At 41.1% G+C, this 22,620-nt stretch overlaps 12 non-coding genes across 12 annotated transcripts; 6 read left to right on the top strand and 6 right to left on the bottom strand.

The window, feature by feature from the left end:
* Positions 1–670: 670 nt before the first annotated feature.
* Positions 671–777, bottom strand: LOC140066520 (U6 spliceosomal RNA). Its single transcript, XR_011848361.1, has one exon. It is a non-coding gene; the product is annotated as a U6 spliceosomal RNA (small nuclear RNA).
* Positions 778–1,674: 897 nt separating this feature from the next.
* On the top strand, positions 1,675–1,781 carry LOC140066454 (U6 spliceosomal RNA). Its single transcript, XR_011848297.1, has one exon. It is a non-coding gene; the product is annotated as a U6 spliceosomal RNA (small nuclear RNA).
* Positions 1,782–4,675: 2,894 nt separating this feature from the next.
* LOC140066519 (U6 spliceosomal RNA) lies at positions 4,676–4,782 on the bottom strand. Its single transcript, XR_011848360.1, has one exon. It is a non-coding gene; the product is annotated as a U6 spliceosomal RNA (small nuclear RNA).
* Positions 4,783–5,679: 897 nt separating this feature from the next.
* LOC140066453 (U6 spliceosomal RNA) lies at positions 5,680–5,786 on the top strand. Its single transcript, XR_011848296.1, has one exon. It is a non-coding gene; the product is annotated as a U6 spliceosomal RNA (small nuclear RNA).
* A 2,894-nt stretch (positions 5,787–8,680) lies between these two features.
* On the bottom strand, positions 8,681–8,787 carry LOC140066518 (U6 spliceosomal RNA). Its single transcript, XR_011848359.1, has one exon. It is a non-coding gene; the product is annotated as a U6 spliceosomal RNA (small nuclear RNA).
* An 898-nt stretch (positions 8,788–9,685) lies between these two features.
* Positions 9,686–9,792, top strand: LOC140066452 (U6 spliceosomal RNA). Its single transcript, XR_011848295.1, has one exon. It is a non-coding gene; the product is annotated as a U6 spliceosomal RNA (small nuclear RNA).
* Positions 9,793–12,684: 2,892 nt separating this feature from the next.
* On the bottom strand, positions 12,685–12,791 carry LOC140066517 (U6 spliceosomal RNA). Its single transcript, XR_011848358.1, has one exon. It is a non-coding gene; the product is annotated as a U6 spliceosomal RNA (small nuclear RNA).
* Positions 12,792–13,688: 897 nt separating this feature from the next.
* LOC140066451 (U6 spliceosomal RNA) lies at positions 13,689–13,795 on the top strand. Its single transcript, XR_011848294.1, has one exon. It is a non-coding gene; the product is annotated as a U6 spliceosomal RNA (small nuclear RNA).
* A 2,893-nt stretch (positions 13,796–16,688) lies between these two features.
* Positions 16,689–16,795, bottom strand: LOC140066515 (U6 spliceosomal RNA). Its single transcript, XR_011848356.1, has one exon. It is a non-coding gene; the product is annotated as a U6 spliceosomal RNA (small nuclear RNA).
* Positions 16,796–17,693: 898 nt separating this feature from the next.
* Positions 17,694–17,800, top strand: LOC140066450 (U6 spliceosomal RNA). The gene has a single exon (XR_011848293.1). It is a non-coding gene; the product is annotated as a U6 spliceosomal RNA (small nuclear RNA).
* A 2,893-nt stretch (positions 17,801–20,693) lies between these two features.
* Positions 20,694–20,800, bottom strand: LOC140066514 (U6 spliceosomal RNA). Its single transcript, XR_011848355.1, has one exon. It is a non-coding gene; the product is annotated as a U6 spliceosomal RNA (small nuclear RNA).
* Positions 20,801–21,697: 897 nt separating this feature from the next.
* On the top strand, positions 21,698–21,804 carry LOC140066449 (U6 spliceosomal RNA). Its single transcript, XR_011848292.1, has one exon. It is a non-coding gene; the product is annotated as a U6 spliceosomal RNA (small nuclear RNA).
* The last annotated feature ends 816 nt before the right edge of the window (positions 21,805–22,620 follow it).

Genomic DNA, 22,620 nt, shown 5'->3' with positions numbered 1-22,620 from the left:
TGGTGTGGCTGTAAAGTGTATTGACCTAGAGAACTTTTTAAAATGTTATTTAGGTTTGATGATAATGGCGGAATATTTTTATTAAAAAACCACGTCAGATTTGCGCTCTTTCTTTAAATCCGCTGTTTTGGTGGGAAAACTGGCATTAACGTGGAAAAAGAGTGCAGAGAAAGGGTTAAAATATCAACAATGAATTTCCCATCAACAAATCTGTGGCGCAAACCTCACACAAACGCACCCCAAGACCTCACATTTAGGCGGATGAGTTTGAAATACAATTTTGGGGAAAAGCCAGGGGCAGATGTGGCGCGCAGTTTGTGTACATGATACAGGGTCGCTCACATGACATGTAAAAACTTACTTTCTGAGGTAAAATCATGAGGTAAATAATGTATTATTGTACAAAATGGTGTCTATCGCAAAACCGTAACAATTTATTACCTAAATAATGAAAAAACTGTATGAAGCACGGTGCCGACATGAGAAATTGGTGCAAAATATGTTACAGTCTCGCTCACATGACGTGTAAAAACCTACTTTCTGAGGTAAAATCTTGAGGTAAATAATGTATTATTGTACAAAATGGTGTCTATAGCAAAAACTTAGCGATTTATTACCTTAATAATGAAAAAAACTGTATGAAGGACGGCGCAGACACGAGAAATTGGTGCAAAATATGGAACGCTTCACGAATTTGCGTGTCATCCTTGCGCAGGGGCCATGCTAATCTTCTCTGTATCGTTCCAATTTTAGTATATGTGCTGCCGAAGCGAGCACAGACCCCTGGCCTCCCCCATCAGTATATATAGTCCCCGGAGGGGGGGAGTTATACATTATGGAGAGATCTTCTTCAGGATTTACACCAGGAACCTATAATATATGACAACCCTCATTCTATAACGTTTCTATAGTTTCTTCATTTATTATCGGGCAACTTATAGGTAACGGGGATATGGGATATTCAACGCTGTGACACCAGAAGATGCAAATTTGCCAGTCCCAGAGGATCCTGGGAGAAGAGGCGGGTCAATTGAGGAAAAGTGGGAAGGACCTGATACCTGAAGGACCTGAAGGACCCCAGAACAGACACCTATGATTTATTCATACCCCAAACCCGAAAATGAAAGCCTCAGAAAAACCCTATGAGCTAATAGTAATAATAATACAAACCCCAGTACAGACCCCAAATCACATCTGAACAAATACATATCCTAGACCAGACCCTCTAAATAAACAGCAGAATATAGACCCCAAACTACAGATAACAAGACCCGTCAGAGTCTCAGAGTCCGAAATAACTGCAGCCCCCGGATGAGATAATACAGTATTCAGACCGGACCCTGGAAACCACAGACCCAACAAAGGGAAACAAGGGAATGTTTGGGGTTTCCCTTTGTTTTTACCTTTTTCCCGCCCTTTTTACAAGACAAAGACCGGTGCTCCCAGCATCCTCTGGGGCTATTTATCTATTTTGCATATTCTGTTTAATACGTTTGTGTCGTTTTATTTGCACTTTTATATTTTTTTAAGAAGGAAAACTCTAGACAGTTGTGGAGAATGAGAGTTATGATCCAATGAAGATGATGGGTGTAATGTATATAGAGTGACCTCTCCATAATGTATAACTCCCCCCCTCCGGGGACTATATATACTGATGGGGGAGGCCAGGGGTCTGTGCTCGCTTCGGCAGCACATATACTAAAATTGGAACGATACAGAGAAGATTAGCATGGCCCCTGCGCAAGGATGACACGCAAATTCGTGAAGCGTTCCATATTTTACAGCATTGATGAGGAAAAAGCTTTAATCCAAAGTCTATACGGACTGACTGGAGATGTACAAATGCTTAGGGTCTGTTCACATTGAGGATTGTGCTACAGATTTCCCGTCACCCTCTTTGAAGTCTATAGGAGGCCATTGTGTCTGCCAGTTTCCACATGAAGTTACTCGCCCTATATCCCGAGCAGAATCAGCGAGGATTCCTCTCACAATATGGGGAATGCCAGACACATTGATAATTAATGCCAAGTGAATGCAGCCTTAACCCCTTCATGACCGCCGTAATGACTTTTACAAAGATGTATCAGAAGAAGATTGCAGGACATCGGGTTCTGCTGGTACCGGGCCGTGTTCTCACAGCCAAACCCTGCCACTAACACCTGGGATCAGGATCATTTCCCGGGTGTTTAACCCCATCACCCCCCTCCCTGCAGCAACGACCATGGCGTGCCAATGGTGTCGCGCAGCAGTCGCGCAGAAGGACCCTAGGATTTCCTATAGGATAGCTGTCTTGATGGGTGTCTGTTAAAGATAATATTAAGCAGCATAGTACATTATATAAGAGTTCAGTCAGTGCCCTCTCACAAAGCAAATAAAAAAACCCACAAAAAACGCCCACCCCCCCCAAAAAAACAAAAAACAAAAAGTAAAACCACACACATTTTGTACCTCCAAATTTGTACCAACCCAGACTACAAACCTACAATAGTTTTGATCCCGTATGGCAAAAAACGGGGAAAAAAAAGATGCCCAAATTTACATTTTTAACTCTTTACCGACATGTGACGGAATAGTATGTCACATGCCGTAATAGTATGCCACATGCCGGCCTCACAGGCTGAGCCCTCTCCATAGCCAGTAAGTCTTTGTTGCATATTGCAGCAAAGACTTATCGGTAACACCCACGGTCGGTGCTGGCAAAGCTTCGGGCGGCTTCAAAAAAATGGCAGCAAATGGGAGCCGCCATCTTGCCGAGGATTGTTTCTCCCCATGACGTTATCGAGGAGCGGCGATCTGTCGCCATGCTGAGTCTGTCTTGTTTTAACCCTTTCATTACAATGTGCCCTCAGCACATAGTAATGAATGAGGAGGAAAATCCCGATATACTGCCATACTGTAGTATGGCAGAACATGATGGGATAGATCAGACAACCTCTTGTTAAAGTACCCTAGGGAGTCTGAAAAAAAAAGTAAAAAAAAAAAAATGATAATAAAAAAACCTAAAAGTTCTAATCACCCCCCTTTCCCTAGAGCTGATATAAATAATCAGTAAAAATCATAAATACATTAGGTATTGCTGTGTCAGAAAATGCCCGATCTATCAAAATAAAATAACGGGTTCTCACTGCGTTTAACCCCATAACAAAAAATTGCGGCCAGAGTCGAAAATGGCACTTTTTTGCCATTTCAAAAAATATTAAAAATTCTTTAAAAAGTGATCAAAAGGCTGTCATGGTAGCATTGAAAATGTCATCAAAAGTCGCAAAAAAATGACACCACCCACAGGTCCATACACAGAAATATGAAAAAGTTATTAGCGCCAGATGCAAAAATACTTTTTTTTTTTTGTACAGGAGGTTTTAATTTTTGTAAATGTATGAAAACATTATAAAACCTATACAAATTTGTAATCCCTGTTATCGTACGGACCCAAAGAATAAAGTAGACATGTTATTTGGGGCGCACAGTGAAATCCGTAAAATCCAAGCCCACAAGAAAATGGTGTAAATGTGGGTTTTTATTTACCAATTTCACTGCATTTGGAATTTTTTTCCCGCTTCCCAGTACATGGCATGGAATATTCAATACCATTACTATGAAGTGTAATTTGTTATGCAGAAAACAAGCCGTCACGCAGGTCTTTACATGGAAAAATAAAAAAAGTTATAGATTTTTGAAGGTGAGGAGTGAAAAATAGAAATGAAAAAACAAAACAGGGCTAGGTCGTTATGGGGTTAATTATCCATCACCACACAAAAAATTATCTTAATCAGGATCAAAAAACTTTATGATCCCCAAGTGTGTACAAATAAAATGTGCAGGTCTTTTAGCAAAAAATAAGACCTCAAACTAAGGCTATATTCACACGAATGTATGGGGGGCGTATATACGGCCGACGTATATATGGGCGATATACGTCCCCCATACATCACAATGGGCTCACGGCACCCAACAGGCGGGCAGCGGCCATCTGAATGTAGCCTAAGAAAAAAATCCCTTTTGATTTGGTGTGGCTGTAAAGTGTATTGACCTAGAGAACTTTTTAAAATGTTATTTAGGTTTGATGATAATGGCGGAATATTTTTATTAAAAAACCACGTCAGATTTGCGCTCTTTCTTTAAATCCGCTGTTTTGGTGGGAAAACTGGCATTAACGTGGAAAAAGAGTGCAGAGAAAGGGTTAAAATATCAACAATGAATTTCCCATCAACAAATCTGTGGCGCAAACCTCACACAAACGCACCCCAAGACCTCACATTTAGGCGGATGAGTTTGAAATACAATTTTGGGGAAAAGCCAGGGGCAGATGTGGCGCGCAGTTTGTGTACATGATACAGGGTCGCTCACATGACATGTAAAAACTTACTTTCTGAGGTAAAATCATGAGGTAAATAATGTATTATTGTACAAAATGGTGTCTATCGCAAAACCGTAACGATTTATTACCTAAATAATGAAAAAACTGTATGAAGCACGGTGCCGACATGAGAAATTGGTGCAAAATATGTTACAGTCTCGCTCACATGATGTGTAAAAACCTACTTTCTGAGGTAAAATCTTGAGGTAAATAATGTATTATTGTACAAAATGGTGTCTATAGCAAAAACTTAGCGATTTATTACCTTAATAATGAAAAAAACTGTATGAAGGACGGCGCAGACACGAGAAATTGGTGCAAAATATGGAACGCTTCACGAATTTGCGTGTCATCCTTGCGCAGGGGCCATGCTAATCTTCTCTGTATCGTTCCAATTTTAGTATATGTGCTGCCGAAGCGAGCACAGACCCCTGGCCTCCCCCATCAGTATATATAGTCCCCGGAGGGGGGGAGTTATACATTATGGAGAGATCTTCTTCAGGATTTACACCAGGAACCTATAATATATGACAACCCTCATTCTATAACGTTTCTATAGTTTCTTCATTTATTATCGGGCAACTTATAGGTAACGGGGATATGGGATATTCAACGCTGTGACACCAGAAGATGCAAATTTGCCAGTCCCAGAGGATCCTGGGAGAAGAGGCGGGTCAATTGAGGAAAAGTGGGAAGGACCTGATACCTGAAGGACCTGAAGGACCCCAGAACAGACACCTATGACTTATTCATACCCCAAACCCGAAAATGAAAGCCTCAGAAAAACCCTATGAGCTAGTAGTAATAATAATACAAACCCCAGTACAGACCCCAAATCACATCTGAACAAATACATATCCTAGACCAGACCCTCTAAATAAACAGCAGAATATAGACCCCAAACTACAGATAACAAGACCCGTCAGAGTCTCAGAGTCCGAAATAACTGCAGCCCCCGGATGAGATAATACAGTATTCAGACCGGACCCTGGAAACCACAGACCCAACAAAGGGAAACAAGGGAATGTTTGGGGTTTCCCTTTGTTTTTACCTTTTTCCCGCCCTTTTTACAAGACAAAGACCGGTGCTCCCAGCATCCTCTGGGGCTATTTATCTATTTTGCATATTCTGTTTAATACGTTTGTGTCGTTTTATTTGCACTTTTATATTTTTTTAAGAAGGAAAACTCTAGACAGTTGTGGAGAATGAGAGTTATGATTCAATGAAGATGATGGGTGTAATGTATATAGAGTGACCTCTCCATAATGTATAACTCCCCCCCTCCGGGGACTATATATACTGATGGGGGAGGCCAGGGGTCTGTGCTCGCTTCGGCAGCACATATACTAAAATTGGAACGATACAGAGAAGATTAGCATGGCCCCTGCGCAAGGATGACACGCAAATTCGTGAAGCGTTCCATATTTTACAGCATTGATGAGGAAAAAGCTTTAATCCAAAGTCTATACGGACTGACTGGAGATGTACAAATGCTTAGGGTCTGTTCACATTGAGGATTGTGCTACAGATTTTCCATCACCCTCTTTGAAGTCTATAGGAGGCCATTGTGTCTGCCAGTTTCCACATGAAGTTACTCGCCCTATATCCCGAGCAGAATCAGCGAGGATTCCTCTCACAATATGGGGAATGCCAGACACATTGATAATTAATGCCAAGTGAATGCAGCCTTAACCCCTTCATGACCGCCGTAATGACTTTTACAAAGATGTATCAGAAGAAGATTGCAGGACATCGGGTTCTGCTGGTACCGGGCCGTGTTCTCACAGCCAAACCCTGCCACTAACACCTGGGATCAGGATCATTTCCCGGGTGTTTAACCCCATCACCCCCCTCCCTGCAGCAACGACCATGGCGTGCCAATGGTGTCGCGCAGCAGTCGCGCAGAAGGACCCTAGGATTTCCTATAGGATAGCTGTCTTGATGGGTGTCTGTTAAAGATAATATTAAGCAGCATAGTACATTATATAAGAGTTCAGTCAGTGCCCTCTCACAAAGCAAATAAAAAAACCCACAAAAAACGCCCACCCCCCCCAAAAAAACAAAAAGCAAAAAGTAAAACCACACACATTTTGTACCTCCAAATTTGTACCAACCCAGACTACAAACCTACAATAGTTTTGATCCCGTATGGCAAAAAACGGGGAAAAAAAAGATGCCCAAATTTACATTTTTAACTCTTTACCGACATGTGACGGAATAGTATGTCACATGCCGTAATAGTATGCCACATGCCGGCCTCACAGGCTGAGCCCTCTCCATAGCCAGTAAGTCTTTGTTGCATATTGCAGCAAAGACTTATCGGTAACACCCACGGTCGGTGCTGGCAAAGCTTCGGGCGGCTTCAAAAAAATGGCAGCAAATGGGAGCCGCCATCTTGCCGAGGATTGTTTCTCCCCATGACGTCATCGAGGAGCGGCGATCTGTCGCCATGCTGAGTCTGTCTTGTTTTAACCCTTTCATTACAATGTGCCCTCAGCACATAGTAATGAATGAGGAGGAAAATCCCGATATACTGCCATACTGTAGTATGGCAGAACATGATGGGATAGATCAGACAACCTCTTGTTAAAGTACCCTAGGGAGTCTGAAAAAAAAAGTAAAAAAAAAAAAATGATAATAAAAAAACCTAAAAGTTCTAATCACCCCCCTTTCCCTAGAGCTGATATAAATAATCAGTAAAAATCATAAATACATTAGGTATTGCTGTGTCAGAAAATGCCCGATCTATCAAAATAAAATAACGGGTTCTCACTGCGTTTAACCCCATAACAAAAAATTGCGGCCAGAGTCGAAAATGGCACTTTTTTGCCATTTCAAAAAATATTAAAAATTCTTTAAAAAGTGATCAAAAGGCTGTCATGGTAGCATTGAAAATGTCATCAAAAGTCGCAAAAAAATGACACCACCCACAGGTCCATACACAGAAATATGAAAAAGTTATTAGCGCCAGATGCAAAAATACTTTTTTTTTTTTGTACAGGAGGTTTTAATTTTTGTAAATGTATGAAAACATTATAAAACCTATACAAATTTGTAATCCCTGTTATCGTACTGACCCAAAGAATAAAGTAGACATGTTATTTGGGGCGCACAGTGAAATCCGTAAAATCCAAGCCCACAAGAAAATGGTGTAAATGTGGGTTTTTATTTACCAATTTCACTGCATTTGGAATTTTTTTCCCGCTTCCCAGTACATGGCATGGAATATTCAATACCATTACTATGAAGTGTAATTTGTTATGCAGAAAACAAGCCGTCACGCAGGTCTTTACATGGAAAAATAAAAAAAGTTATAGATTTTTGAAGGTGAGGAGTGAAAAATAGAAATGAAAAAACAAAACAGGGCTAGGTCGTTATGGGGTTAATTATCCATCACCACACAAAAAATTATCTTAATCAGGATCAAAAAACTTTATGATCCCCAAGTGTGTACAAATAAAATGTGCAGGTCTTTTAGCAAAAAATAAGACCTCAAACTAAGGCTATATTCACACGAATGTATGGGGGGCGTATATACGGCCGACGTATATATGGGCGATATACGTCCCCCATACATCACAATGGGCTCACGGCACCCAACAGGCGGGCAGCGGCCATCTGAATGTAGCCTAAGAAAAAAATCCCTTTTGATTTGGTGTGGCTGTAAAGTGTATTGACCTAGAGAACTTTTTAAAATGTTATTTAGGTTTGATGATAATGGCGGAATATTTTTATTAAAAAACCACGTCAGATTTGCGCTCTTTCTTTAAATCCGCTGTTTTGGTGGGAAAACTGGCATTAACGTGGAAAAAGAGTGCAGAGAAAGGGTTAAAATATCAACAATGAATTTCCCATCAACAAATCTGTGGCGCAAACCTCACACAAACGCACCCCAAGACCTCACATTTAGGCGGATGAGTTTGAAATACAATTTTGGGGAAAAGCCAGGGGCAGATGTGGCGCGCAGTTTGTGTACATGATACAGGGTCGCTCACATGACATGTAAAAACTTACTTTCTGAGGTAAAATCATGAGGTAAATAATGTATTATTGTACAAAATGGTGTCTATCGCAAAACCGTAACGATTTATTACCTAAATAATGAAAAAACTGTATGAAGCACGGTGCCGACATGAGAAATTGGTGCAAAATATGTTACAGTCTCGCTCACATGATGTGTAAAAACCTACTTTCTGAGGTAAAATCTTGAGGTAAATAATGTATTATTGTACAAAATGGTGTCTATAGCAAAAACTTAGCGATTTATTACCTTAATAATGAAAAAAACTGTATGAAGGACGGCGCAGACACGAGAAATTGGTGCAAAATATGGAACGCTTCACGAATTTGCGTGTCATCCTTGCGCAGGGGCCATGCTAATCTTCTCTGTATCGTTCCAATTTTAGTATATGTGCTGCCGAAGCGAGCACAGACCCCTGGCCTCCCCCATCAGTATATATAGTCCCCGGAGGGGGGGAGTTATACATTATGGAGAGATCTTCTTCAGGATTTACACCAGGAACCTATAATATATGACAACCCTCATTCTATAACGTTTCTATAGTTTCTTCATTTATTATCGGGCAACTTATAGGTAACGGGGATATGGGATATTCAACGCTGTGACACCAGAAGATGCAAATTTGCCAGTCCCAGAGGATCCTGGGAGAAGAGGCGGGTCAACTGAGGAAAAGTGGGAAGGACCTGATACCTGAAGGACCTGAAGGACCCCAGAACAGACACCTATGACTTATTCATACCCCAAACCCGAAAATGAAAGCCTCAGAAAAACCCTATGAGCTAGTAGTAATAATAATACAAACCCCAGTACAGACCCCAAATCACATCTGAACAAATACATATCCTAGACCAGACCCTCTAAATAAACAGCAGAATATAGACCCCAAACTACAGATAACAAGACCCGTCAGAGTCTCAGAGTCCGAAATAACTGCAGCCCCCGGATGAGATAATACAGTATTCAGACCGGACCCTGGAAACCACAGACCCAACAAAGGGAAACAAGGGAATGTTTGGGGTTTCCCTTTGTTTTTACCTTTTTCCCGCCCTTTTTACAAGACAAAGACCGATGCTCCCAGCATCCTCTGGGGCTATTTATCTATTTTGCATATTCTGTTTAATACGTTTGTGTCGTTTTATTTGCACTTTTATATTTTTTTAAGAAGGAAAACTCTAGACAGTTGTGGAGAATGAGAGTTATGATCCAATGAAGATGATGGGTGTAATGTATATAGAGTGACCTCTCCATAATGTATAACTCCCCCCCTCCGGGGACTATATATACTGATGGGGGAGGCCAGGGGGTCTGTGCTCGCTTCGGCAGCACATATACTAAAATTGGAACGATACAGAGAAGATTAGCATGGCCCCTGCGCAAGGATGACACGCAAATTCGTGAAGCGTTCCATATTTTACAGCATTGATGAGGAAAAAGCTTTAATCCAAAGTCTATACGGACTGACTGGAGAGGTACAAATGCTTAGGGTCTGTTCACATTGAGGATTGTGCTACAGATTTTCCATCACCCTCTTTGAAGTCTATAGGAGGCCATTGTGTCTGCCAGTTTCCACATGAAGTTACTCGCCCTATATCCCGAGCAGAATCAGCGAGGATTCCTCTCACAATATGGGGAATGCCAGACACATTGATAATTAATGCCAAGTGAATGCAGCCTTAACCCCTTCATGACCGTTGAATGACTTTTACAAAGATGTATCAGAAGAAGATTGCAGGACATCGGGTTCTGCTGGTACCGGGCCGTGTTCTCACAGCCAAACCCTGCCACTAACACCTGGGATCAGGATCATATCCCGGGTGTTTAACCCCATCACCCCCCTCCCTGCAGCAACGACCATGGCGTGCCAATGGTGTCGCACAGCAGTCGCGCAGAAGGACCCTAGGATTTCCTATAGGATAGCTGTCTTGATGGGTGTCTGTTAAAGATAATATTAAGCAGCATAGTACATTATATAAGAGTTCAGTCAGTGCCGTCTCACAAAGCAAATAAAAAACCCACAAAAAACGCCCACCCCCCCAAAAAAAACAAAAAACAAAAAGTAAAACGACACACATTTTGTACCTCCAAATTTGTACCAACCCAGACTACAAACCTACAATAGTTTTGATCCCGTATGGCAAAAAACGGGAAAAAAAAAGATGCCCAAATTTACATTTTTAACCCTTTACCGACATGTGACGGAATAGTATGTCACATGCCGTAATAGTATGCCACATGCCGGCCTCACAGGCTGAGCCCTCTCCATAGCCAGTAAGTCTTTGTTGCATATTGCAGCAAAGACTTATCGGTAACACCCACGGTCGGTGCTGGCAAAGCTTCGGGCGGCTTCAAAAAAATGGCAGCAAATGGGAGCCGCCATCTTGCCGAGGATTGTTTCTCCCCATGACGTCATCGAGGAGCGGCGATCTGTCGCCATGCTGAGTCTGTCTTGTTTTAACCCTTTCATTACAATGTGCCCTCAGCACATAGTAATGAATGAGGAGGAAAATCCCGATATACTGCCATACTGTAGTATGGCAGAACATGATGGGATAGATCAGACAACCTCTTGTTAAAGTACCCTAGGGAGTCTGAAAAAAAAAGTAAAAAAAAAAAAATGATAATAAAAAAACCTAAAAGTTCTAATCACCCCCCTTTCCCTAGAGCTGATATAAATAATCAGTAAAAATCATAAATACATTAGGTATTGCTGTGTCAGAAAATGCCCGATCTATCAAAATAAAATAACGGGTTCTCACTGCGTTTAACCCCATAACAAAAAATTGCGGCCAGAGTCGAAAATGGCACTTTTTTGCCATTTCAAAAAATATTAAAAATTCTTTAAAAAGTGATCAAAAGGCTGTCATGGTAGCATTGAAAATGTCATCAAAAGTCGCAAAAAAATGACACCACCCACAGGTCCATACACAGAAATATGAAAAAGTTATTAGCGCCAGATGCAAAAATACTTTTTTTTTTTTGTACAGGAGGTTTTAATTTTTGTAAATGTATGAAAACATTATAAAACCTATACAAATTTGTAATCCCTGTTATCGTACTGACCCAAAGAATAAAGTAGACATGTTATTTGGGGCGCACAGTGAAATCCGTAAAATCCAAGCCCACAAGAAAATGGTGTAAATGTGGGTTTTTATTTACCAATTTCACTGCATTTGGAATTTTTTTCCCGCTTCCCAGTACATGGCATGGAATATTCAATACCATTACTATGAAGTGTAATTTGTTATGCAGAAAACAAGCCGTCACGCAGGTCTTTACATGGAAAAATAAAAAAAGTTATAGATTTTTGAAGGTGAGGAGTGAAAAATAGAAATGAAAAAACAAAACAGGGCTAGGTCGTTATGGGGTTAATTATCCATCACCACACAAAAAATTATCTTAATCAGGATCAAAAAACTTTATGATCCCCAAGTGTGTACAAATAAAATGTGCAGGTCTTTTAGCAAAAAATAAGACCTCAAACTAAGGCTATATTCACACGAATGTATGGGGGGCGTATATACGGCCGACGTATATATGGGCGATATACGTCCCCCATACATCACAATGGGCTCACGGCACCCAACAGGCGGGCAGCGGCCATCTGAATGTAGCCTAAGAAAAAAATCCCTTTTGATTTGGTGTGGCTGTAAAGTGTATTGACCTAGAGAACTTTTTAAAATGTTATTTAGGTTTGATGATAATGGCGGAATATTTTTATTAAAAAACCACGTCAGATTTGCGCTCTTTCTTTAAATCCGCTGTTTTGGTGGGAAAACTGGCATTAACGTGGAAAAAGAGTGCAGAGAAAGGGTTAAAATATCAACAATGAATTTCCCATCAACAAATCTGTGGCGCAAACCTCACACAAACGCACCCCAAGACCTCACATTTAGGCGGATGAGTTTGAAATACAATTTTGGGGAAAAGCCAGGGGCAGATGTGGCGCGCAGTTTGTGTACATGATACAGGGTCGCTCACATGACATGTAAAAACTTACTTTCTGAGGTAAAATCATGAGGTAAATAATGTATTATTGTACAAAATGGTGTCTATCGCAAAACCGTAACGATTTATTACCTAAATAATGAAAAAACTGTATGAAGCACGGTGCCGACATGAGAAATTGGTGCAAAATATGTTACAGTCTCGCTCACATGACGTGTAAAAACCTACTTTCTGAGGTAAAATCTTGAGGTAAATAATGTATTATTGTACAAAATGGTGTCTATAGCAAAAACTTAGCGATTTATTACCTTAATAATGAAAAAAACTGTATGAAGGACGGCGCAGACACGAGAAATTGGTGCAAAATATGGAACGCTTCACGAATTTGCGTGTCATCCTTGCGCAGGGGCCATGCTAATCTTCTCTGTATCGTTCCAATTTTAGTATATGTGCTGCCGAAGCGAGCACAGACCCCTGGCCTCCCCCATCAGTATATATAGTCCCCGGAGGGGGGGAGTTATACATTATGGAGAGATCTTCTTCAGGATTTACACCAGGAACCTATAATATATGACAACCCTCATTCTATAACGTTTCTATAGTTTCTTCATTTATTATCGGGCAACTTATAGGTAACGGGGATATGGGATATTCAACGCTGTGACACCAGAAGATGCAAATTTGCCAGTCCCAGAGGATCCTGGGAGAAGAGGCGGGTCAATTGAGGAAAAGTGGGAAGGACCTGATACCTGAAGGACCTGAAGGACCCCAGAACAGACACCTATGACTTATTCATACCCCAAACCCGAAAATGAAAGCCTCAGAAAAACCCTATGAGCTAATAGTAATAATAATACAAACCCCAGTACAGACCCCAAATCACATCTGAACAAATACATATCCTAGACCAGACCCTCTAAATAAACAGCAGAATATAGACCCCAAACTACAGATAACAAGACCCGTCAGAGTCTCAGAGTCCGAAATAACTGCAGCCCCCGGATGAGATAATACAGTATTCAGACCGGACCCTGGAAACCACAGACCCAACAAAGGGAAACAAGGGAATGTTTGGGGTTTCCCTTTGTTTTTACCTTTTTCCCGCCCTTTTTACAAGACAAAGACCGGTGCTCCCAGCATCCTCTGGGGCTATTTATCTATTTTGCATATTCTGTTTAATACGTTTGTGTCGTTTTATTTGCACTTTTATATTTTTTTAAGAAGGAAAACTCTAGACAGTTGTGGAGAATGAGAGTTATGATCCAATGAAGATGATGGGTGTAATGTATATAGAGTGACCTCTCCATAATGTATAACTCCCCCCCTCCGGGGACTATATATACTGATGGGGGAGGCCAGGGGTCTGTGCTCGCTTCGGCAGCACATATACTAAAATTGGAACGATACAGAGAAGATTAGCATGGCCCCTGCGCAAGGATGACACGCAAATTCGTGAAGCGTTCCATATTTTACAGCATTGATGAGGAAAAAGCTTTAATCCAAAGTCTATACGGACTGACTGGAGATGTACAAATGCTTAGGGTCTGTTCACATTGAGGATTGTGCTACAGATTTTCCATCACCCTCTTTGAAGTCTATAGGAGGCCATTGTGTCTGCCAGTTTCCACATGAAGTTACTCGCCCTATATCCCGAGCAGAATCAGCGAGGATTCCTCTCACAATATGGGGAATGCCAGACACATTGATAATTAATGCCAAGTGAATGCAGCCTTAACCCCTTCATGACCGCCGTGATGACTTTTACAAAGATGTATCAGAAGAAGATTGCAGGACATCGGGTTCTGCTGGTACCGGGCCGTGTTCTCACAGCCAAACCCTGCCACTAACACCTGGGATCAGGATCATTTCCCGGGTGTTTAACCCCATCACCCCCCTCCCTGCAGCAACGACCATGGCGTGCCAATGGTGTCGCGCAGCAGTCGCGCAGAAGGACCCTAGGATTTCCTATAGGATAGCTGTCTTGATGGGTGTCTGTTAAAGATAATATTAAGCAGCATAGTACATTATATAAGAGTTCAGTCAGTGCCCTCTCACAAAGCAAATAAAAAACCCCACAAAAAACGCCCCCCCCCCCAAAAAAACAAAAAACAAAAAGTAAAACCACACACATTTTGTACCTCCAAATTTGTACCAACCCAGACTACAAACCTACAATAGTTTTGATCCCGTATGGCAAAAAACGGGGAAAAGAAAGATGCCCAAATTTACATTTTTAACTCTTTACCGACATGTGACGGAATAGTATGTCACATGCCGTAATAGTATGCCACATGCCGGCCTCACAGGCTGAGCCCTCTCCATAGCCAGTAAGTCTTTGTTGCATATTGCAGCAAAGACTTATCGGTAACACCCACGGTCGGTGCTGGCAAAGCTTCGGGCGGCTTCAAAAAAATGGCAGCAAATGGGAGCCGCCATCTTGCCGAGGATTGTTTCTCCCCATGACGTCATCGAGGAGCGGCGATCTGTCGCCATGCTGAGTCTGTCTTGTTTTAACCCTTTCATTACAATGTGCCCTCAGCACATAGTAATGAATGAGGAGGAAAATCCCGATATACTGCCATACTGTAGTATGGCAGAACATGATGGGATAGATCAGACAACCTCTTGTTAAAGTACCCTAGGGAGTCTGAAAAAAAAAGTAAAAAAAAAAAAATGATAATAAAAAAACCTAAAAGTTCTAATCACCCCCCTTTCCCTAGAGCTGATATAAATAATCAGTAAAAATCATAAATACATTAGGTATTGCTGTGTCAGAAAATGCCCGATCTATCAAAATAAAATAACGGGTTCTCACTGCGTTTAACCCCATAACAAAAAATTGCGGCCAGAGTCGAAAATGGCACTTTTTTGCCATTTCAAAAAATATTAAAAATTCTTTAAAAAGTGATCAAAAGGCTGTCATGGTAGCATTGAAAATGTCATCAAAAGTCGCAAAAAAATGACACCACCCACAGGTCCATACACAGAAATATGAAAAAGTTATTAGCGCCAGATGCAAAAATACTTTTTTTTTTTTGTACAGGAGGTTTTAATTTTTGTAAATGTATGAAAACATTATAAAACCTATACAAATTTGTAATCCCTGTTATCGTACTGACCCAAAGAATAAAGTAGACATGTTATTTGGGGCGCACAGTGAAATCCGTAAAATCCAAGCCCACAAGAAAATGGTGTAAATGTGGGTTTTTATTTACCAATTTCACTGCATTTGGAATTTTTTTCCCGCTTCCCAGTACATGGCATGGAATATTCAATACCATTACTATGAAGTGTAATTTGTTATGCAGAAAACAAGCCGTCACGCAGGTCTTTACATGGAAAAATAAAAAAAGTTATAGATTTTTGAAGGTGAGGAGTGAAAAATAGAAATGAAAAAACAAAACAGGGCTAGGTCGTTATGGGGTTAATTATCCATCACCACACAAAAAATTATCTTAATCAGGATCAAAAAACTTTATGATCCCCAAGTGTGTACAAATAAAATGTGCAGGTCTTTTAGCAAAAAATAAGACCTCAAACTAAGGCTATATTCACACGAATGTATGGGGGGCGTATATACGGCCGACGTATATATGGGCGATATACGTCCCCCATACATCACAATAGGCTCACGGCACCCAACAGGCGGGCAGCGGCCATCTGAATGTAGCCTAAGAAAAAAATCCCTTTTGATTTGGTGTGGCTGTAAAGTGTATTGACCTAGAGAACTTTTTAAAATGTTATTTAGGTTTGATGATAATGGCGGAATATTTTTATTAAAAAACCACGTCAGATTTGCGCTCTTTCTTTAAATCCGCTGTTTTGGTGGGAAAACTGGCATTAACGTGGAAAAAGAGTGCAGAGAAAGGGTTAAAATATCAACAATGAATTTCCCATCAACAAATCTGTGGCGCAAACCTCACACAAACGCACCCCAAGACCTCACATTTAGGCGGATGAGTTTGAAATACAATTTTGGGGAAAAGCCAGGGGCAGATGTGGCGCGCAGTTTGTGTACATGATACAGGGTCGCTCACATGACATGTAAAAACTTACTTTCTGAGGTAAAATCATGAGGTAAATAATGTATTATTGTACAAAATGGTGTCTATCGCAAAACCGTAACGATTTATTACCTAAATAATGAAAAAACTGTATGAAGCACGGTGCCGACATGAGAAATTGGTGCAAAATATGTTACAGTCTCGCTCACATGATGTGTAAAAACCTACTTTCTGAGGTAAAATCTTGAGGTAAATAATGTATTATTGTACAAAATGGTGTCTATAGCAAAAACTTAGCGATTTATTACCTTAATAATGAAAAAAACTGTATGAAGGACGGCGCAGACACGAGAAATTGGTGCAAAATATGGAACGCTTCACGAATTTGCGTGTCATCCTTGCGCAGGGGCCATGCTAATCTTCTCTGTATCGTTCCAATTTTAGTATATGTGCTGCCGAAGCGAGCACAGACCCCTGGCCTCCCCCATCAGTATATATAGTCCCCGGAGGGGGGGAGTTATACATTATGGAGAGATCTTCTTCAGGATTTACACCAGGAACCTATAATATATGACAACCCTCATTCTATAACGTTTCTATAGTTTCTTCATTTATTATCGGGCAACTTATAGGTAACGGGGATATGGGATATTCAACGCTGTGACACCAGAAGATGCAAATTTGCCAGTCCCAGAGGATCCTGGGAGAAGAGGCGGGTCAACTGAGGAAAAGTGGGAAGGACCTGATACCTGAAGGACCTGAAGGACCCCAGAACAGACACCTATGACTTATTCATACCCCAAACCCGAAAATGAAAGCCTCAGAAAAACCCTATGAGCTAGTAGTAATAATAATACAAACCCCAGTACAGACCCCAAATCACATCTGAACAAATACATATCCTAGACCAGACCCTCTAAATAAACAGCAGAATATAGACCCCAAACTACAGATAACAAGACCCGTCAGAGTCTCAGAGTCCGAAATAACTGCAGCCCCCGGATGAGATAATACAGTATTCAGACCGGACCCTGGAAACCACAGACCCAACAAAGGGAAACAAGGGAATGTTTGGGGTTTCCCTTTGTTTTTACCTTTTTCCCGCCCTTTTTACAAGACAAAGACCGATGCTCCCAGCATCCTCTGGGGCTATTTATCTATTTTGCATATTCTGTTTAATACGTTTGTGTCGTTTTATTTGCACTTTTATATTTTTTTAAGAAGGAAAACTCTAGACAGTTGTGGAGAATGAGAGTTATGATCCAATGAAGATGATGGGTGTAATGTATATAGAGTGACCTCTCCATAATGTATAACTCCCCCCCTCCGGGGACTATATATACTGATGGGGGAGGCCAGGGGGTCTGTGCTCGCTTCGGCAGCACATATACTAAAATTGGAACGATACAGAGAAGATTAGCATGGCCCCTGCGCAAGGATGACACGCAAATTCGTGAAGCGTTCCATATTTTACAGCATTGATGAGGAAAAAGCTTTAATCCAAAGTCTATACGGACTGACTGGAGAGGTACAAATGCTTAGGGTCTGTTCACATTGAGGATTGTGCTACAGATTTTCCATCACCCTCTTTGAAGTCTATAGGAGGCCATTGTGTCTGCCAGTTTCCACATGAAGTTACTCGCCCTATATCCCGAGCAGAATCAGCGAGGATTCCTCTCACAATATGGGGAATGCCAGACACATTGATAATTAATGCCAAGTGAATGCAGCCTTAACCCCTTCATGACCGTTGAATGACTTTTACAAAGATGTATCAGAAGAAGATTGCAGGACATCGGGTTCTGCTGGTACCGGGCCGTGTTCTCACAGCCAAACCCTGCCACTAACACCTGGGATCAGGATCATATCCCGGGTGTTTAACCCCATCACCCCCCTCCCTGCAGCAACGACCATGGCGTGCCAATGGTGTCGCACAGCAGTCGCGCAGAAGGACCCTAGGATTTCCTATAGGATAGCTGTCTTGATGGGTGTCTGTTAAAGATAATATTAAGCAGCATAGTACATTATATAAGAGTTCAGTCAGTGCCGTCTCACAAAGCAAATAAAAAACCCACAAAAAACGCCCACCCCCCCAAAAAAAACAAAAAACAAAAAGTAAAACGACACACATTTTGTACCTCCAAATTTGTACCAACCCAGACTACAAACCTACAATAGTTTTGATCCCGTATGGCAAAAAACGGGAAAAAAAAAGATGCCCAAATTTACATTTTTAACCCTTTACCGACATGTGACGGAATAGTATGTCACATGCCGTAATAGTATGCCACATGCCGGCCTCACAGGCTGAGCCCTCTCCATAGCCAGTAAGTCTTTGTTGCATATTGCAGCAAAGACTTATCGGTAACACCCACGGTCGGTGCTGGCAAAGCTTCGGGCGGCTTCAAAAAAATGGCAGCAAATGGGAGCCGCCATCTTGCCGAGGATTGTTTCTCCCCATGACGTCATCGAGGAGCGGCGATCTGTCGCCATGCTGAGTCTGTCTTGTTTTAACCCTTTCATTACAATGTGCCCTCAGCACATAGTAATGAATGAGGAGGAAAATCCCGATATACTGCCATACTGTAGTATGGCAGAACATGATGGGATAGATCAGACAACCTCTTGTTAAAGTACCCTAGGGAGTCTGAAAAAAAAAGTAAAAAAAAAAAAAATGATAATAAAAAAACCTAAAAGTTCTAATCACCCCCCTTTCCCTAGAGCTGATATAAATAATCAGTAAAAATCATAAATACATTAGGTATTGCTGTGTCAGAAAATGCCCGATCTATCAAAATAAAATAACGGGTTCTCACTGCGTTTAACCCCATAACAAAAAATTGCGGCCAGAGTCGAAAATGGCACTTTTTTGCCATTTCAAAAAATATTAAAAATTCTTTAAAAAGTGATCAAAAGGCTGTCATGGTAGCATTGAAAATGTCATCAAAAGTCGCAAAAAAATGACACCACCCACAGGTCCATACACAGAAATATGAAAAAGTTATTAGCGCCAGATGCAAAAATACTTTTTTTTTTTTGTACAGGAGGTTTTAATTTTTGTAAATGTATGAAAACATTATAAAACCTATACAAATTTGTAATCCCTGTTATCGTACTGACCCAAAGAATAAAGTAGACATGTTATTTGGGGCGCACAGTGAAATCCGTAAAATCCAAGCCCACAAGAAAATGGTGTAAATGTGGGTTTTTATTTACCAATTTCACTGCATTTGGAATTTTTTTCCCGCTTCCCAGTACATGGCATGGAATATTCAATACCATTACTATGAAGTGTAATTTGTTATGCAGAAAACAAGCCGTCACGCAGGTCTTTACATGGAAAAATAAAAAAAGTTATAGATTTTTGAAGGTGAGGAGTGAAAAATAGAAATGAAAAAACAAAACAGGGCTAGGTCGTTATGGGGTTAATTATCCATCACCACACAAAAAATTATCTTAATCAGGATCAAAAAACTTTATGATCCCCAAGTGTGTACAAATAAAATGTGCAGGTCTTTTAGCAAAAAATAAGACCTCAAACTAAGGCTATATTCACACGAATGTATGGGGGGCGTATATACGGCCGACGTATATATGGGCGATATACGTCCCCCATACATCACAATGGGCTCACGGCACCCAACAGGCGGGCAGCGGCCATCTGAATGTAGCCTAAGAAAAAAATCCCTTTTGATTTGGTGTGGCTGTAAAGTGTATTGACCTAGAGAACTTTTTAAAATGTTATTTAGGTTTGATGATAATGGCGGAATATTTTTATTAAAAAACCACGTCAGATTTGCGCTCTTTCTTTAAATCCGCTGTTTTGGTGGGAAAACTGGCATTAACGTGGAAAAAGAGTGCAGAGAAAGGGTTAAAATATCAACAATGAATTTCCCATCAACAAATCTGTGGCGCAAACCTCACACAAACGCACCCCAAGACCTCACATTTAGGCGGATGAGTTTGAAATACAATTTTGGGGAAAAGCCAGGGGCAGATGTGGCGCGCAGTTTGTGTACATGATACAGGGTCGCTCACATGACATGTAAAAACTTACTTTCTGAGGTAAAATCATGAGGTAAATAATGTATTATTGTACAAAATGGTGTCTATCGCAAAACCGTAACGATTTATTACCTAAATAATGAAAAAACTGTATGAAGCACGGTGCCGACATGAGAAATTGGTGCAAAATATGTTACAGTCTCGCTCACATGACGTGTAAAAACCTACTTTCTGAGGTAAAATCTTGAGGTAAATAATGTATTATTGTACAAAATGGTGTCTATAGCAAAAACTTAGCGATTTATTACCTTAATAATGAAAAAAACTGTATGAAGGACGGCGCAGACACGAGAAATTGGTGCAAAATATGGAACGCTTCACGAATTTGCGTGTCATCCTTGCGCAGGGGCCATGCTAATCTTCTCTGTATCGTTCCAATTTTAGTATATGTGCTGCCGAAGCGAGCACAGACCCCTGGCCTCCCCCATCAGTATATATAGTCCCCGGAGGGGGGGAGTTATACATTATGGAGAGATCTTCTTCAGGATTTACACCAGGAACCTATAATATATGACAACCCTCATTCTATAACGTTTCTATAGTTTCTTCATTTATTATCGGGCAACTTATAGGTAACGGGGATATGGGATATTCAACGCTGTGACACCAGAAGATGCAAATTTGCCAGTCCCAGAGGATCCTGGGAGAAGAGGCGGGTCAATTGAGGAAAAGTGGGAAGGACCTGATACCTGAAGGACCTGAAGGACCCCAGAACAGACACCTATGACTTATTCATACCCCAAACCCGAAAATGAAAGCCTCAGAAAAACCCTATGAGCTAATAGTAATAATAATACAAACCCCAGTACAGACCCCAAATCACATCTGAACAAATACATATCCTAGACCAGACCCTCTAAATAAACAGCAGAATATAGACCCCAAACTACAGATAACAAGACCCGTCAGAGTCTCAGAGTCCGAAATAACTGCAGCCCCCGGATGAGATAATACAGTATTCAGACCGGACCCTGGAAACCACAGACCCAACAAAGGGAAACAAGGGAATGTTTGGGGTTTCCCTTTGTTTTTACCTTTTTCCCGCCCTTTTTACAAGACAAAGACCGGTGCTCCCAGCATCCTCTGGGGCTATTTATCTATTTTGCATATTCTGTTTAATACGTTTGTGTCGTTTTATTTGCACTTTTATATTTTTTTAAGAAGGAAAACTCTAGACAGTTGTGGAGAATGAGAGTTATGATCCAATGAAGATGATGGGTGTAATGTATATAGAGTGACCTCTCCATAATGTATAACTCCCCCCCTCCGGGGACTATATATACTGATGGGGGAGGCCAGGGGTCTGTGCTCGCTTCGGCAGCACATATACTAAAATTGGAACGATACAGAGAAGATTAGCATGGCCCCTGCGCAAGGATGACACGCAAATTCGTGAAGCGTTCCATATTTTACAGCATTGATGAGGAAAAAGCTTTAATCCAAAGTCTATACGGACTGACTGGAGATGTACAAATGCTTAGGGTCTGTTCACATTGAGGATTGTGCTACAGATTTTCCATCACCCTCTTTGAAGTCTATAGGAGGCCATTGTGTCTGCCAGTTTCCACATGAAGTTACTCGCCCTATATCCCGAGCAGAATCAGCGAGGATTCCTCTCACAATATGGGGAATGCCAGACACATTGATAATTAATGCCAAGTGAATGCAGCCTTAACCCCTTCATGACCGCCGTGATGACTTTTACAAAGATGTATCAGAAGAAGATTGCAGGACATCGGGTTCTGCTGGTACCGGGCCGTGTTCTCACAGCCAAACCCTGCCACTAACACCTGGGATCAGGATCATTTCCCGGGTGTTTAACCCCATCACCCCCCTCCCTGCAGCAACGACCATGGCGTGCCAATGGTGTCGCGCAGCAGTCGCGCAGAAGGACCCTAGGATTTCCTATAGGATAGCTGTCTTGATGGGTGTCTGTTAAAGATAATATTAAGCAGCATAGTACATTATATAAGAGTTCAGTCAGTGCCCTCTCACAAAGCAAATAAAAAAACCCACAAAAAACGCCCACCCCCCCCAAAAAAACAAAAAACAAAAAGTAAAACCACACACATTTTGTACCTCCAAATTTGTACCAACCCAGACTACAAACCTACAATAGTTTTGATCCCGTATGGCAAAAAACGGGGAAAAGAAAGATGCCCAAATTTACATTTTTAACTCTTTACCGACATGTGACGGAATAGTATGTCACATGCCGTAATAGTATG

The sequence above is a fragment of the Engystomops pustulosus genome, chromosome 6, assembly GCF_040894005.1.
Source record: "Engystomops pustulosus chromosome 6, aEngPut4.maternal, whole genome shotgun sequence".
In the NCBI taxonomy this organism is placed as follows: Eukaryota; Metazoa; Chordata; class Amphibia; order Anura; family Leptodactylidae; genus Engystomops; species Engystomops pustulosus.
This window is presented reverse-complemented; position numbering and strand designations above follow the sequence as displayed.